This window comes from Cheilinus undulatus, linkage group 15 (assembly GCF_018320785.1).
Source record: "Cheilinus undulatus linkage group 15, ASM1832078v1, whole genome shotgun sequence".
In the NCBI taxonomy this organism is placed as follows: domain Eukaryota; kingdom Metazoa; phylum Chordata; class Actinopteri; order Labriformes; family Labridae; genus Cheilinus; species Cheilinus undulatus.
In genome coordinates, this window is record NC_054879.1 from 26,009,154 (window position 1) to 26,025,580 (window position 16,427).

General features: G+C 38.1%; 1 protein-coding gene across 1 annotated transcript in view; it reads right to left on the bottom strand.

Annotated features, from left to right (window-relative positions):
• Nucleotides 1–16,427, bottom strand: part of cntnap5a (contactin associated protein family member 5a) — a 253,581-nt gene that overhangs the window by 209,612 nt on the left and 27,542 nt on the right. The window lies entirely within an intron of this gene.

The following is a 16,427-nucleotide window of genomic DNA, read 5'->3' on the forward strand; positions in this document are numbered from 1 at the left end:
CTTCATCTCTAAAATGTTATTAAAATCACCTTGTGAAAAATTACATCGATTCTTGAAACAATTTAATCTTTATGCATGAAGTGACAAAACTTTAAGTAGTTAATTACTATGTTTTCCTTTTACATAATTGAATAACCACCACAATTTGTTGCTAAAAAAAAAACTCAAGATTACAAAGAATTAAAATTTTGATGAAAATTTCCTCAGGGAAGACTTGCTTTTTATTCTTGCACCTCACCTAAGGTGACAGCTTTCAGACCACTGTAGGTAGATTTGTTTTCCCCTCAGATGGCAACTGTAAAGTCAGTGGAAAGCCCTGGTAACCGCTCATCTAACCAGCTACCAAAGACACAAATAAATAACAGAGGTTGCCACATTCATGCTTGCAAAGATATTTTGAAACATGTTTAAGTAAAAAAAAAAATAAAATAAAAAAAAAAAATTGCTCTGCTCTGTTTCGGCATGACTGCAAACCCATGCCAAAACAGAGCAGGAGTAGAGTGAAAACATCCTTGCTGTCACAGAAAGCTTTCAGTGTTGTTCTCTGCCCATATTTAAATAAAGACACGTTGACTTCAGGAAAAAAATGAAACCGTGGCTAAGTCCGAGCTAATCCCTCCACTAGCAGGCCTTGTATACAACTGCTCACAACAACTAACCCTTTCCCCGAAACTACCTCAAACTCATGCCGAAGCAGGTCGGCAGAAGAGTGAAAACATTGTTTTCTGTCACGGTTGTTGCTCTCTGCGCTTGCTTTAACAAAGAAATGTTGTCCAGTTTTGACAAAATTACTGCTGTGGCTAAGTCCCAGCTAATCACTCCACTAGCAACCATATATGTATAGAGGCATTCACACAACAAGTAACCCTTTCCCCCATCACATACTCATGCTGAGGCAGGTCGGCAGAAAAGCAAAGACACTTTTCCCAACAACAGTTCTAATAAAAAGGGTGCAATGCTAAAGCTATATCTGAGGCATTTACATCAGTGGAGGCAGCTATTACCAAGGCCTTTTTCTTTACAACTAAACCCAACTCTGTGTGGTATGGCTCTGAAATAAACAATCAGTCAGTCAGATACATACAGACCCACCTGTAGGGCTGACCTCAGAGGTCAGACAAAAATAAATAATAATTGTGCTATTATTATCATTAACATGACTTTTGCCATGATGGAGCAGACCTACTCTAAAGTAGCAACAATTTCTCAAAAGTCTAACACTGACTGCCTTTTTAGTTCTAATGTTACGTCAGAGCGTGTTTTCATTGAGGCATAAAGCTCATGCTAATTCTGGGCATTTCTAAAGCCATAAAAACAATCAGATCCAGGATACCCTGTTCAGTTGATCATATCATTCCCCTCCTCTCTCTGCAGCCATAAGCAGATTACTTCTCCATCACACAAATCTTTAAAAATGACTCACATTATAGCTCTAAAAACATGGACTCATTCCCTAAAACATCCGTGCTCTGAAGGTTTCACTGGATGTTCTCAAACGCGAGTAAGCAATGCATTTCCCGAGGACTATTTTCAGCTGTGGATTAATACGTATTTAGTGTTCCTGTGAGTGTTTACAGCAGTAGAGCAGCTCAGAATAAAAGTGTCTGCACTCTCCACAGTGGAGGAACCTGTCACAGAGTGACTCATCGTGGTTTAAAGGGTCTGTGGATGACAGTAGAGCTCTGTGGGGGAATGGTCTGCACTGCATGTTTTAAAGTCAGGAATTTTCCTTTATAAATGCTTTCTCTTAGTCCTAACTTTACCTTTATTCATAGTATGGATGTCTTGAATGGACATGCATGCATATCATTTATTCCACTCAACTTTTTCATTAAAAACAAAAGTAAATTTTGGTTTCTTAAGATTTTGATTTATTTATCATGTTCCCTTGGGATTATAATAATCCTTCTTATCCCTAATCCTTCTTACTGACTTTTTATGTTTTATCTCATTTAAACCCAATCTGATCTCATTTCATCTTACTGTCTAAATTACTTTATTTCCCCTTTTCTTGCTTTGAATTTCATGCATTGATAAAATGGCTTTTATTTTTATTATTTTGCAATCACTTTAACAATACTTCTCCTGCATTCAAGCTTTTTTATGCTTTCAAAGCTTCTACCATGTTTTTGTTGCTCTTTACTTTTTCCTTGATGCCTTTTATCTGCTCTGTCTCTTTTTGTCATTCTCTCACTCTCATTTTCTTATTATGTCTTACATCTCTGGCCCTTCTTGTCTTACTTCCTGATGTTGGGCACTTAAGATATGGTTAATCAGGTACTGCTTTGATTGAAATGACAACTCAATTCAAGTTTGCAAAATATGTAAAAGTCATCATTTGTCATTCAAGGCTATGTTGGTTCCAAGTACTGACTCTTTCAGTGGACAACGAGCCTCATGCACCAAGAAGAATTTCAAACATTCAACAAATTTTCTTATCTGTGAATTATTTTTGATAACAGACATAATCTATTACAGAGAAAAATGATGAACATTTGATTGCTGATAAGACAGGATAAGATAATTAATTTTGCACTCATCTGCACTAAAATGTTCTGAATTAAAAATTACACACATCATAATCCTATTTTACTGCATTTTTACCATTTCTTAAATATATAAATATTCTGCAAGAAAATCATGACTTCAATATGGTCAAGTATTAATTTAAATGTGCAGTGTTTGACAAGGCCGCTCATCAGGGGGGATAAAAGCAGAGCTTACAGGGTCTAAAAAGTGGCAAAAGTGGAAAAATAGTGGTGAAAAGGGGTTAAAAGTGGAATAAACAGGTTAAATGAGACAAGAACAAGTGAGAAATGGCCAAATTGGATAAATGTAGGTTGAAAGTGGCCAAAAAGGATGGCAGTAGTGGTGAAAATGGGTTAAATAGTAGATTAAAAAAAGGATTTAAAAGAGGCCAGAATAAGGGAAAAGTGGTGAAATTGGCTAAATTGAAAGTGGCAAAAATGTATCAAAGAAGTGGTGAAAATGGGTTAAAAAGTGACAGGAACGGAATAATGAGTTGCAAAAATAGGTTGAAAGTGCCAAAATGGGTAAAACAAGTAATTTCATCATCAACCCCATTATAGTTTGACACACTTTCTAGTTCCAATGTGAAGTAACTTTTAACCAGGACGCTAGCATAAATGCTGCTGATCGAGCACACATGCATTGATATCATCAGCCTACAGTCTTAACTAAACCACCCCTTACACTCATCCTACCCCTCACATAGTTTGTCCATGTATATGTGTTCCTGTAAAGCGTCCTTGGGTTTCTTGAAAAGCGCTATATAAATTCAAGATATTATTATTATTATTATTATTATTATTATTATTATTATTATTATCATCAATTTAAAGCTATCAATAGTTAAAAATATGTGAGCTCTAGTCAGTTTGATCTCCTTAACAGTTTTACTATACATATGCAGTTTATGTCAGTTTATGTCAGTTTCATTGTTACCCTGAACTGTATCTTCTTCTTTTTTAGAATGGGTGTCTTCAAAAGCACTTCATCAGGACTTGACTTTAATCATCAATGTTTGTTTCAATATTTCAATGTTGATTTTTGATGTATTTTATCTGACTGTGTCTTGAATTGTGAACCAGAGTTGCTGTTGTTTTTAACTCTTGGATGCCAAACTCCTGGCTACTCAATAATTTTTCCTTTATGGGTACTAATAAAAATATTTATAAAATTAAAAACATTTGCAATCTTTTTAGGTCTTCCGATGGTAAATTATAAGGAAAAATTAATGTATAAATAATGAAGTATGTGATTTTAGTCAGCTTTACAGTATAACAGTAGTGACACTTTATGGAGGAGCATGTCGACTCCTGTTTGAAGTTTCATCATGTACATAAAAATAATTGTGGATTAAAAAAGTATTCAAATGAATTTTAAAAGTGTAAATAAATACTTAATTTATTATTTCCTATTTTTTTTTTTATCATGGGCAAGGAACCTTATGTTCACTTCACTGATCTTGATTTTCACCATAATTATCAAAAATATACATAAGTCGAAAAAAAAAAGCTAAAAATTGGAGATGTCCACCAATAATATTCTAGGGCTTAAAAATTGATTTTCCAAGTATTTCAATGAATTATCTATAAAGGGTTAAGCTTTTCAATGCATATGATGCAGATGATGTAAAATCAGAGTATAACTGTGCTTAATAATCATACTTATAAGGTCATTAAAACGATCTTGACTATGATTTTTAACAGAATCCTGCAGCTCTGCTTCAAATGCATTCTGAGCTATCAGATATTGAACCATTTTCAGTGTACACTGAACTGTGTCCAGTTTTTCCTCTCTGTAATTGAATGCCTCTCACTGTATTGTACAGAGTTAAAGTGTTTCGTTCTCTGTAACCTTGAGTTCGACAGGTGCTACCTATCAATATTTGTTCAAAGAGTACAGGTGAAATCTATTTCTTCACTACTCATTGAACAACGAATTATCTGAATCATGTTTGAATTCAGAGTTACTTGTGAATAGAAAGATAAAGTTTCTATGTTTATATATCAATGTCAGGTTTGCCTTCATTGAAACCCTTCTGAGTGGGGTTCATTCTTTGTTGTTTTTGCTCTTTTCCAGCATGTTTTTGACCATTAAAGACTAATGCCAACTATTTCATTCAATACCTTTAAAGAATAATCCATGCACCTGCTATCAGCCATTATTTCTAAAAGTAAAAGACGACCTTCACTTCTTTATACTCACTCCACAATTAATGACTCAAACATTCATATTCAGCACCAGCTCTGCTATTTTTCCTCCTCACGGTTGTATGAAAATCCACGTGTCACACAGAAAGACAACCTATAATTAACTTTTATTTTCAACTCAAGGACGTGTAGCGTCAGTACAGAGAAAGAGAAACATTCTTATCCTCTTTATTTTGAACTAGGCGCTCTATACTGTACAGTCAGAGGCCCTTCTCCTGATGCTCTCCTCTGCTCATTAGCAAACCCACCTTAACCTGAGAGCACCAAACAGATGCAGCTCCACAAAGAAATCAAACTCAATTATCACAGCAAAGTGTTATCTGCAGCACACGTGGGCTGAATATTTTCAGCTCTAATTGCAGAGGCATAATCGCACCTACACACCCAAATCACATAAACTAAACTCCACTGATAGATTCCCTCCTGGAATCTGCAGAGATGTACAAACTGATGGATATAATCAAATACTCAAAGGGATTTCCTAAAAATAGAACACAAATAGAGACAGTGGAGGCAAAGGCCAGAGCAGCTTCTCAATCAGACGTGATCCTCTTCTCCAGGCAGATCAAAGCTGTGTGATTAGACTTACAGCTGCACAATCAGAGGCCAACTCACATGCAAACCTCAAAGAGACATTCAAATGTAATCAAAGCGAGCTGGCATGACGTCTGCAGCCTTGAACTTACGTAAACAATGAAGCCAGAGTTCACAGAGCTGAGCTGCAGTACTTTAAGTAGATTCTTCTTAATGCACAGATGACCAATGCCAGATATGAAGCAACAATATGGCCACTTCATTATGGCTGCTTCATTAGGTGCACATGTTCATCTGGTCATTAATGCAATTACCTAATCGACCAATCACATAGCGGCAACCAACACATTTAGGAATGTTAGAAACAATCATATCTGAATACATGTACTCTAATATGGAGTTGGTCCGGATTTTGCAGCTATAACAGCCTCCCCTCCTCTTGGAAGGCATGCTTCTGTGATCTCGCGAGATCAAAACGTCACAAGATGTCTCATCGAGGTGAAAATCATCTTGTGAGATCAACATTGCCCAGACACCATGGCGTAGCAGCTCTCCTGACAGAAAACAATACCTAACTGGAAGTTAAAAAGATCACAACGATGCCCTGGACTCTTTAAAATTGTTTGTTTGCCAGCTAATGAAGAAACGGAGCTGATCCGTGACCCGCAAATGCATAATAAGTTCATCATAACGGTCGAAATGATGAAATACTGCTGCTTGAAATCTGTGCAGTCTCCACGAGTTCGTGTATATGTGCAGACTCACTCATAGTGCCGGTATCCGAGACATGATTCAGTTGCTGCCTCGTCATGTCTCCTTCTCATCTCACCATCTGTCAGTCACACATCCATCAGCTGTTGGCTGTGCGCATCATCAGTCAGAAGCTAAACATGTGTACCGCAACAGGTCTTTGTATACTGCAGTGGCAAAACAAACTCAGTCTAAGCGCCATAGAGTCCACTGTTAGCTCCAAAAACCAACGTTCTAGCTCCAGTTGAACAGTTAAGATATTTCTGAACAGACCTGAATACTCTGAAATTATGACTTTCAGCCGTATAAAGGACATATTTTCCACACATATATTTTTTTCCAAAATTAAAAAAAAAAAGTATAAAATCTCGTCTCATCTCGTGTCTGGTGGGCCCAAATCTCGTCTCGTTTCTTGACATTAGTGTCTCGTCACACCCCTGGTATTGGGCATTCTGTAGAGCATTTATGAGGTCAGGCACGGATGCTGAATGAGACTAACCTGACACGCCAGATGGATGTGTTTAACACATCCATCTGAGAAAGCTTCAATAGGAAACATTTGAGAAAAAGTAGAAGCTTTGAAAAACTAGGAGTATGATTGGGTGAACGTTCTGTCTGTCACATCTCTACGGGCCAATCAAAGCAACAAAACACGTGACATAGCCGCTATCGAGCTGCGTGTGCGCAGCTATTGAGGAATAACGCGAAACATGGCTACTATAGACATGTAAGTACTCGACTTTTGTTATTTTTGAAAAGAATTGCTCTTTGTTCTCTTTGTACTGTTCTTTGTTCTTCTTTTAATGAAGAAATGTTGTCAAGTTCTGATAAAACTGGCGCTAAGCAGCGACCACGCTAAGCTCTTCCTCCATAACTGCACCAGCTCTTGCTGCTGCTTGTTTACGTCATGACTCTGCTTCACCTGAAAGTACTGCCCCTCATTGCTGACTGGTCCTGTCACTTTCTAACCGACCCCAAACGGTTCAGATGGGAGCTTTGCAAGATGGATTTGCCGGTGAGAAAAACAAGAAAACGGGCGTATCCATCTGCTTTGCAAAGTTAGTATGAGACGGCCTGGCTCACATTCTAGTTGAGGTCAGGGCTCTGTGCGGGCCAGTCAAGTTCTTCCACTCCAAAACTCATCAAACCATGTCTTTATAGTCATTGCTTTGTGCACTGGGGCCAAGCCATATTGGAATAGAAAAGGGCCTTCCCCAAACTGTTGCTGCTGCCGCCATAACGTTGGAAGCATAGCATTGTTACAAAATGTCAAGACTGGCCTTCACTGGAGATAAGGGACCTAGCCCAAACCCTGAAAAACAGCCCCATACCATTATCCCCCCTCTAAATATTTCACAGTTGGCACAATACAGTCAGAAATGTAATGTTTTTCTGACATCCCCCAAACCAAGAATTTGTCATTCAGGAGAACACATTTCCACTGGACTTGGTAATTTGAGACTTGCATGCAGCTGCTCGACCATGGAAACCCATTCATCAAGCTTTTGCTGCGCAGTTTTTGTGCTAACATTAATGCCAGTAGAACTCTCCAGCTTGCGAAACAGCAGAATGTTGGTGACTTTTAAATGGCATGCGCCTTAGCACTCGCTGACCCCACTCTGTGATTTTATGTGGTCTTCTGTAGGAATGACCCGGAATAGTCAGCGATTTGACGATTCGATTTGGAGGAGTCTGATTCGACTATGAACCTCATAGTCGAATGTTGTTTTGTAACCAAGATTGTACCGTTCTGACTACACGGGGCTGCTAAGCCTGAGTTTCCGTTAGCTGGCATTTGCCGGTCATTGGCTGGTAAAAAGGGCAGAAGTCCAGCAATGAAAAATATAACCAGTCAAAATGTCAGGCAGAAAACATGCAAATGACCAGATAAGTAAATACTGAATATTTGCATATTATATTTTGTGTAACCTGGAAGATATATTGCGAGAATGCGTTAATATAAACTAAAAGTTGCCTAATCTTACTACATCTACAGTCCTGCAGTGCTGGGGTTGTTTATCTCCTCAGACAGCAAGCACATGGCTAATTATGTATGCACGATGACCTCAAAGCAAATATATCTCTCTGCATGAGCTCAGCTGGGGACTATGCAGGGAAAGTGGGAAAGTTTGACCAGAGCTTTCTCGTAAAGCAGAATTTTAATCTAAGTGAGGGTTTCCTGGTTAATCAAAGGCCTAATATCATCAGCGGTATGGAGGGATTTTGTGTCATCACTGCAAGTAATGGAGAGGCAGAACAAAGGGAACTGTATAGCTGAACATCGTAAACACCGATGCAGCAGCAGAGAGAGGAGGCCTACGCCGAGCAGAGTTGTAGTGGACTTCGATAAACTACCTATGACCAGTCCTCAGATAACAACACAGAATCACATCATGCAGAATGGCATGGACTGCTTGGAGCTTATAACAAAGGCTCTGTCTTTCTTCAGAGATCTTACAGTTATATCATCATGAGGACTTGTATTAGCAGTTGACGGAAAGACTCATTTTTCATTTGAAATGTAGAGTTCTCATGCAGTGTCCAGTTCAGAGAGCACTTTTATTATGTGTTTGGATGCTTTGTTGTTGTCGGTGGAGAATGGTATTTGGCTGTTGTAAGCTGCAAAGTTATGATAGTGGCCAATGTGCTAACAGGCTAATGGTGCTGATGTGAAGCTAACTGTTGTTGTTTATGTGTTTAACGGGGGCGTATATTGTGTAACTGACTGCGTGTGTAAGGAAAAGCGTGCAGCTTTTAAACCACTTACACAAAAAAATAAGAGAGAGATTTATGTGGTTTGCTGCCGGTAATGCAGCAAAATAATGTTTAAGCAATTGTCTAGTAATTGTTCTAAATGACCGGAATTCTTGAGGACTGCCGGTCATTTTGACCAGCAGTCCAGTAGTCGAGTAGTCGACTAAAGGCAAAATCAGACGAATCAGATTCGACTATGAAAATAGTTGAAAACACCCCTAGTCTTCTGTGTTGTGGCTGAGTTGTTGTTGTTCCTAAACACTTTCACTTTCTAAAAACATAACTCAATTCAATAATAAACAGGTGTGGCAAAATACTTTTGTCCATATAGTTTATCTGCAAAACAAAAATGCTGAGTGCAAGTTTTCACCCATCTCTTTTTAAAATACTGCTTGTTGTACTATCTATCTATCTATCTATCTATCTATCTATCTATTAAAACATATCTTAAAGTTGCATAAAGGTGTCATGTTGCTTTTAAAATGCCTGCAGTATTCATGTCTTCTGTTTCCTCTCCTTTGAATGAGACCTTGTCATCTTTTTTCAAAATAATCTCAAGTACAGTCAAGTCTGAGAAAATGAAATGAATAAAAAACATTTTAAAAGCTTGAATGTATGCGTCCTTGTACATAAAATCCTCCATCAATGAGCAGCTGAAAAAGCAGGCTCTTACCATACAGTGTGCACCAAGGCAGTAACTCAATAGGCCTGTTTTTCTCCTAAAATGAACATTTTTTTTGTTTGTTTTTTTCAGTTTATAATATATAATTTTATTAGTTCACAATACAGTAGATCAATGAGAGGAATCTGCACTGATTTGCAAGGTTAAAATCAGACAAACTTTTCATGAAGAGTAATAATTACACTTAGAAGAGAGTAAATAAATAAAGGACACTGGAGAAATCAGAAAATTGTATTGTAAAATCACTTCCATGTATTTTTATTCTCTAAAATGTCAAACTTTTTCAAATCCACACAGCCTTTGTTTCCCATGACTCAATTATTCTCAAACAAAATCCCCCAAAAAACACCAAAATGTAATTAAAAAAAGCATTAAATAATCTGTTATTCTCCTGGTAAATTAGTTAAGCTGTTCATTGAGTTGTCATTTTTTACTATTGTGTGATTGATTATTTTGACTGGTGTGTCAGCAGCTCACAAGAGAGCGGCGCTGCACAGAGACGTTGTTATTGGAAAAATGGGCTTTAACTCTAGAGGGGTTTTAACTCTAACTTTTCTCTTATTGAGTGTTATGCTAATGCTAATGAAGCCCTCTGTATTTTTTCAGAGTATTCTCTGCTCAGGGGCAGTAAACATGCCTATGAGTAGCACCTTTATGGCAGTGATAAAGCCCAGCAGAGCAGAGGCGGTGGGCTGGAGGGAGCACAGGTTCACTCAACACAGACCACAGAGTCAATAATATCAAAGGGTGCAGCGATAGGATCTGCAACAGAGCAGCCTCAGACCTCCGTGTGGTATCGATAAAGCTTCATATGATACCTCGCACAGACTAACAGGCTTTGTGACCTCTGCTCGGAGAAGCTCGGGGGTATCGGTTGACAATTAGTCCCAAATGCTGGCTGAATTCGAGGAAGCACACATCGATACGAGTGATTGAGCAGCGCGGCGTGGTTTACTGTAGCACTTCATTTCTCTGGACACTGCGTTTAATCTGGAGAGACCTGTGAGTATTTACAGGCAGCCGCCGGGATGTTTTACCGCGTTATCGACAGATTTAGTCATTACACACGTCTCATGTGCCGGACATGAATTATTTAACCCTCATTAAAAGATGTAGTAAATCAAGATTTGTGTTCATTTTCAGGTTGATGGGAGTTTTGAATTAACAGCAGAGGATTACTGATGTAAAGCTGGGATAATATCTTCTTACCAAAGGAGTAATAATTAGCAGCTACTGATAATGCTGTGGTCATTTAGAAGGTATCCTTCAGGGGCTAACAACAGGGCTGGAGCTGTAAACTGTTGTCATAAAAACCAAGGACATTTGCCAAACTAAAGTGCATTAATTTCATGCATAACAGCATAAAAATCATGCAGCATTATAACCATTATATGTCTAACATGTGCTCTGTTTTATTCTATTAAAGAGTAATCAGCTACTTTATTAACCCTGCATTTATTCTTACATCAAAAAATATACAATGCACACTGTAGGAATCCATTAAATTAGATTTTCTGTCTTCAGGACCCATCAGCACCTCCTAAATGAGAAATTGTGACACAAATTTCCAAAAGTTTTCAAACATTCAAATGTCAGTAATAGTAATTTTAGTTTAAGATGGAACTAAACACAATAGGACAAGACAAGGCAAGTTTAAAAAGCATACATTTTATTGAAGTGATACACAATATATCTAATTTCAATTGCAATGCCAGGCTGTGCAACTGGTAAGATGCATAAAATGCTGCAAGTACTTTTTACATTATGTAGTAGTTGAAAGGTTTCCAAAAATGCCCGCATAAAGGTCTTTAAGTTTGCAACACTGCCACTATTGCACTTAGTTGAAATTACTTTATTTTTAAAAAGGAAAAACATTTTTTCTTAATATTAAGTGATTCTGTAAGCAGTACTGTAAAAACATAAGGTTTTCTGTGCTGTTTTGAAAGACAAAAATGTACACAACAATGGCGTGTAAAAATCTTTCTGTCTTATAAAATTGACTTTCAAAAATATTATTTTTACTTTTAATTTCCTGTTCAGATCTTTTGAACTAATAAGTATGACTTTTTATCATAGCGATTGAACTTTCCATTTTTACTTTTAGATGTCAATATCATTTATTATTAGTGCCAAGTTTAGTTTAGTTTTTTTAGTTTTTTCCCCCCATAATTTATAATGAGGTTGACCATTTATGGTAAATGTTCATCCTGTTTGGCCCTCAAGTTGGACCTAAATCCAGAATCTGGCCCCTGCTGTGATTGAGTTTGACCCCTATAAGGATCTACTTAACTATAATTTGCTTGATATAAAGATATTTTGGAGCTTTTTCACAGGACCTTGCTGTTGGGGTCATGGATTTTTGATACAGTTTTATTCACTCTTAGCCCCATATTTACACTCATGAGGCCTGTTTCAATCACTAAAAGTTTTTTGTTCTTTTAATTCCTAAATGTTGATGCACATCTGTACTGATTACATACTGTAGCCCCTTAAATCACAAGACCCAGACAGTTGCCTACCTTTGCCCAATGATAACACCACCCATGTGTGCACTTGACCAGAGGTTCTCAACCTTTTATCCTTGGAATACTGACTTTGTGTTTAGTTAGCCTTCCCCAGACTGTCTCTAATTTACCATAATAATCTTTATAGCCAGCAGGGGCCAACTCAACAGACGACAAAAGCAGTCTTCAGCCTTTTTCTCACATGAACTCAGACTCCTGAAATCTTCCTGACTCCCCTGTTCCCTCATGGATCCCACAGCAGGAGACATTTTTGTCAGACAAGGGGATGAATCTCAGATGGCAGGGCATAGACTTACAAATGGCAGCCATAGCAACAACATCTGGTAAATAACAGTTTTTGTCTCTCTGTTATTGCTACAGTATCAACAAATGTGTAGTAAATATCTCAAGGAGAAAACAGTCTAAAGCAGCTTAATTACATGCAAGACAATCACAACAGAGGCATGATATAAATTCCTCCACCCCCTCAAATGTTTCCTGCTGTGTTCTCACATCAGCTCAGCTTGCCATCACACAGGAATTGGACTGGGATGTAGGCAGGAAAGAGCTAGGATATACTGTTTTCTGGGGGTTTGATCACACCACATATTGGGAGGGTGGGTTAGAGCTCAGCCTATGTCCTCTTTCGTAGGTGTTATCCTCCCTCCTCTCCCTTAATTCTTGCACTTTCCTTGTCCTGTCCTCCACAAGTAAAGGAAAAAAAATCAGACAATGAATCAGAAAAGAAGGTCTACCTGTGCTGACAAGTGCAGATCAGCCTGAACATTTCTGGAAGTCTTCTGGAGTTTTTTTGCATGTGTAAAAGACCAAATCATACAACTACATACCACGACTACCAAATTGTCCTTAAAGTACCATTAAGTTACCTTAGGAAATAGATCTCACTTAAAATAAAGTCTGTACCAGGGGTGTCCAAACTATGACCTGGGGGCAAAATGCGTCTCGCAGTCCAATTTTGATTGGTCCGCAGCAAATTCTATAAATATCATGAAACATGATCCACATTTGAACATGAAGCTTATGCTTGACTGTACTGTGCTTCATAGTCTCAGCACGAAACTGTGCTACCATGCTATTTCTGTAAACAAACATCTCAACAAGAAGAATTTATTGATGTTTTTTGTGACTAAACTGAGACAACACTGTACATGGTAAAAATACAGGCAATCAAAATAATATCTTGTTTTCCACCTCCCTGATTAGTTTCAGCAGCAAAAAGTAGTACCAATAATATTTCTGGGTTTGAGCCAGTGGTAGCTAGGGCTGAACAGGGCCACGTAAAATCTGATTGGCATCCCGAAAAACGTGGAAATGATTTTCTATTTGTCTTGTCAGCCATTAGATTAAACATTTAGCATTAGTTCAGGCAGGCCATGAAGTCAAACTCTGCCCTGATCAGCTGATCTAATGCAAGCCCCCATCAGCTGATGGCCAGCTGAGTTACTCTAAGCATGCTGGGCCAATTGCTCTCATGCTGCCTTATATAAACTGCTCTTGCCTGGCTATCCTCTGCCGCTCTCTCTGCATGCTGCTCTTGCAGCCTTCCTCCACCCCAGCTCCTTCTTCATTCTTCTTTTGACTTAATCACCATCATTCATTAGTCTCTAATGCCTGCTCTGCTCTGGAGTTTTGCTGCTCCTCTCCCTGCCTTAGGCTTTCCTAATTGGCACAGGAAGAGCAGCAACGTGTGCCATTCCTGCTTGATACTTTCCATGTAGGCTCCTGGGAGGGTATGAGGATCCCAGAGCCACGGCAAACCCCACCTGTACTGATTGCAAACCCATGGCAAAGCAGAACAGCAAAAACAACTTTACTGTCATGACAAGCTTTGAGTGAAGCTCTTTGTTCTTCTTATAATAGAGAAATGTGGCCCAGTTCTGATAAAAACTACCACTGTGGCTACATCTGTGCTAATCACTCCACTATTAGCAGCCGTATATAAACTTTTACTATGATTATCCCTTCCCCTCTGTAGCAAAAACAACTTTTCGGTCATGGAAAGCTTTCAGTGTTGTATTTTGCTCTTTCATGTGCAGAAATGTGGTCCAGTTCTGATAAAACTGCCTCTATATCGACATCCAAGCTAAATGCTGCAGTAGTGGCAGCCTTCGCTATCAGCTTTCAGTACATTTGAATAGGGCAGGGCAATTAATTGAAAATTAGATTAAATTGCAATATGGCCTGCTGCAATTTTCAAATCGCAGAAGTAGCAATATTTTTTTAACCTTAAATCTGTGTCAAAATAACACTTAAAAACTTTTTTTTTTGCAGCAGAGATATTATGCATTACATGTCATGCTTAATTTTTGTACGTTTTTCTATTATATATGAGAATGACATTAAAAAATGATCATTCCCTTCAATGTAACAATTCATATCCAATTTGCAACATGAGTCAAAATCATCACAATTACATACTTTTTCAAAATACTTAAGCCCTAATTTAGACTAATATTGTATTGGTTACAATACAGAATAATTATTGCTTGTGTTTGCTGGAAAATACATAAGATGAGGAACTTAAGAAATAATCACATATCAAATCGCAATTGCAATATTGGGAAAAAATATCGCAATTAGATTATTTCCCCGAATCGTTTTTCCCAAACCTACATTTGAACCCTGCCCATAGCTACTGCCTCTTTCTCCTCAAATGACACTGATTGGTCAGGTTAATTTTCAGTTCAGCACAAATGTAGATTGGAGCATTTTAAGATATATTTGTCTGATGACAGAGATAGAGGCTGGCAAATCCATCTGCTTTAGGATCTGTATCTGTATCAGGATGCATACAGTAAATCTGCTTCAGCAAACGCTGGTTTAACTCTCTTTACCTCACAGATACACTCATTCAGTAGCTTCAGGTTGAACCGCACACATGTTTTCACTCATGACATCTAAACTAGAGTGATTAATTCACTGTTCACCAAAGAAGGAACTTTTAAGATGTTCAGGCACAGCACTGCAAGCACTCACTATGAATTACAGAAAGGGTGCATGTGTTCAGTTACCACACATTGCAAAACATGCACATCATGGCACATGGCACAATCATTGTTTTCTTTCAATTAACTCTTTTTGTAATTGTGGGAAGCTAAAATTGTCATTGAAAATCAATTAATTGCCCACCACTACCACTGAGGGTGGAAAAAAAGTTGAGATGCTTACTAGGGTCATGACCCACAGGGGGCCTGAAAATATTACAGCATTAGTTTATCTACATGTTACAATATTATTCTAAATTTTATTTTACTTGGGGTCCTGAATCCCAGCCGCTGCCCTTGATGGAAACAGCCAAAATGCCATATATTACACAACCGATGCCCAAAGACCAATACGTGAAATATCGCTGGCTTTGTCCATTTACATACAATCTCCGTGACACATTTGCACTGATTAGACTTAAGAACAGAATAAAGAATTAATGGCATCATGACAGAGCTTGATTCTACTGTAGGCCTTTGTTTCATCTTTTGTTGCACCGTTTTCTCAATATCATAATAACCAACACAGTTAACAGCAGCATTTACATTTCTGGTTAATTTGTTTAAAAATGTAGCTAATGTTTCATGAAGTGGCTTGAAAATGAGGTTTGAGTAAAAGATATCCAAGGATGGTCATTTGTGTATGAAAGTGTCCACAAAGCATCATTTACTTTGAAGTAGAGAGGACCAGTATTGATTCAGTATCCTGGCTCCAGATGAGATGAGAGAAAAACATCTTTGCAGAGACATTCCCATGGACTTTTATAGATTTTAAGAAAGAAGGCTCTCTTAAGCAGCAGTCTTTCCTCAGGTAGGTTCAGGGAGTTTCTAACCAGTAAAATAAGTTGATGGAGTTCTGCTCTTAAAACTTTACATTGCATTCTGTGTATGTGTGTGGGAGTGTCTGTATGCAGTGATACACGGGCAGTCAGTCAGGAGCAGACACATTTATAGATATGATGTCTGTATCGCTGAGCTACGTTCAGACTGAGTGGAGATATTTACTGGATCAAAGCTGCTGCAGCAGACGGAGAGCAGGGCAACAAAAACAGCCAGTAAAACCACATTAATACACTGTTAAAACAGCCTGCTGGTCCCACAAATTACCTAGACACTCCATATCTTCTACAATTCAAAAACTGAGAACTATAACAGACAAAAATCACTTTTAGTTCATGCACTCAAAACAAAGCTATAAGCCTTATCCTTTTTACAAGCCTGATGTTGCTGCACATTTTGCCAAATAAAGGCAAGTCTTAATGAGAGGCTCTGATAGATTTAGAGCCTGAACATTGTGGATCAAAATTAAGGAGAAAAACAGCAGGACATAAAAAAAAATAAAGATCAGCTTCTTTGTTTACAAGCATGTGCATCCACAAAATATGAGCATGAATGATGATCTGTTAAAAATGAAAGAAATTTAGCTCTTCCTAAATGACAGGAGGGGCAAGGATGCCTTCAG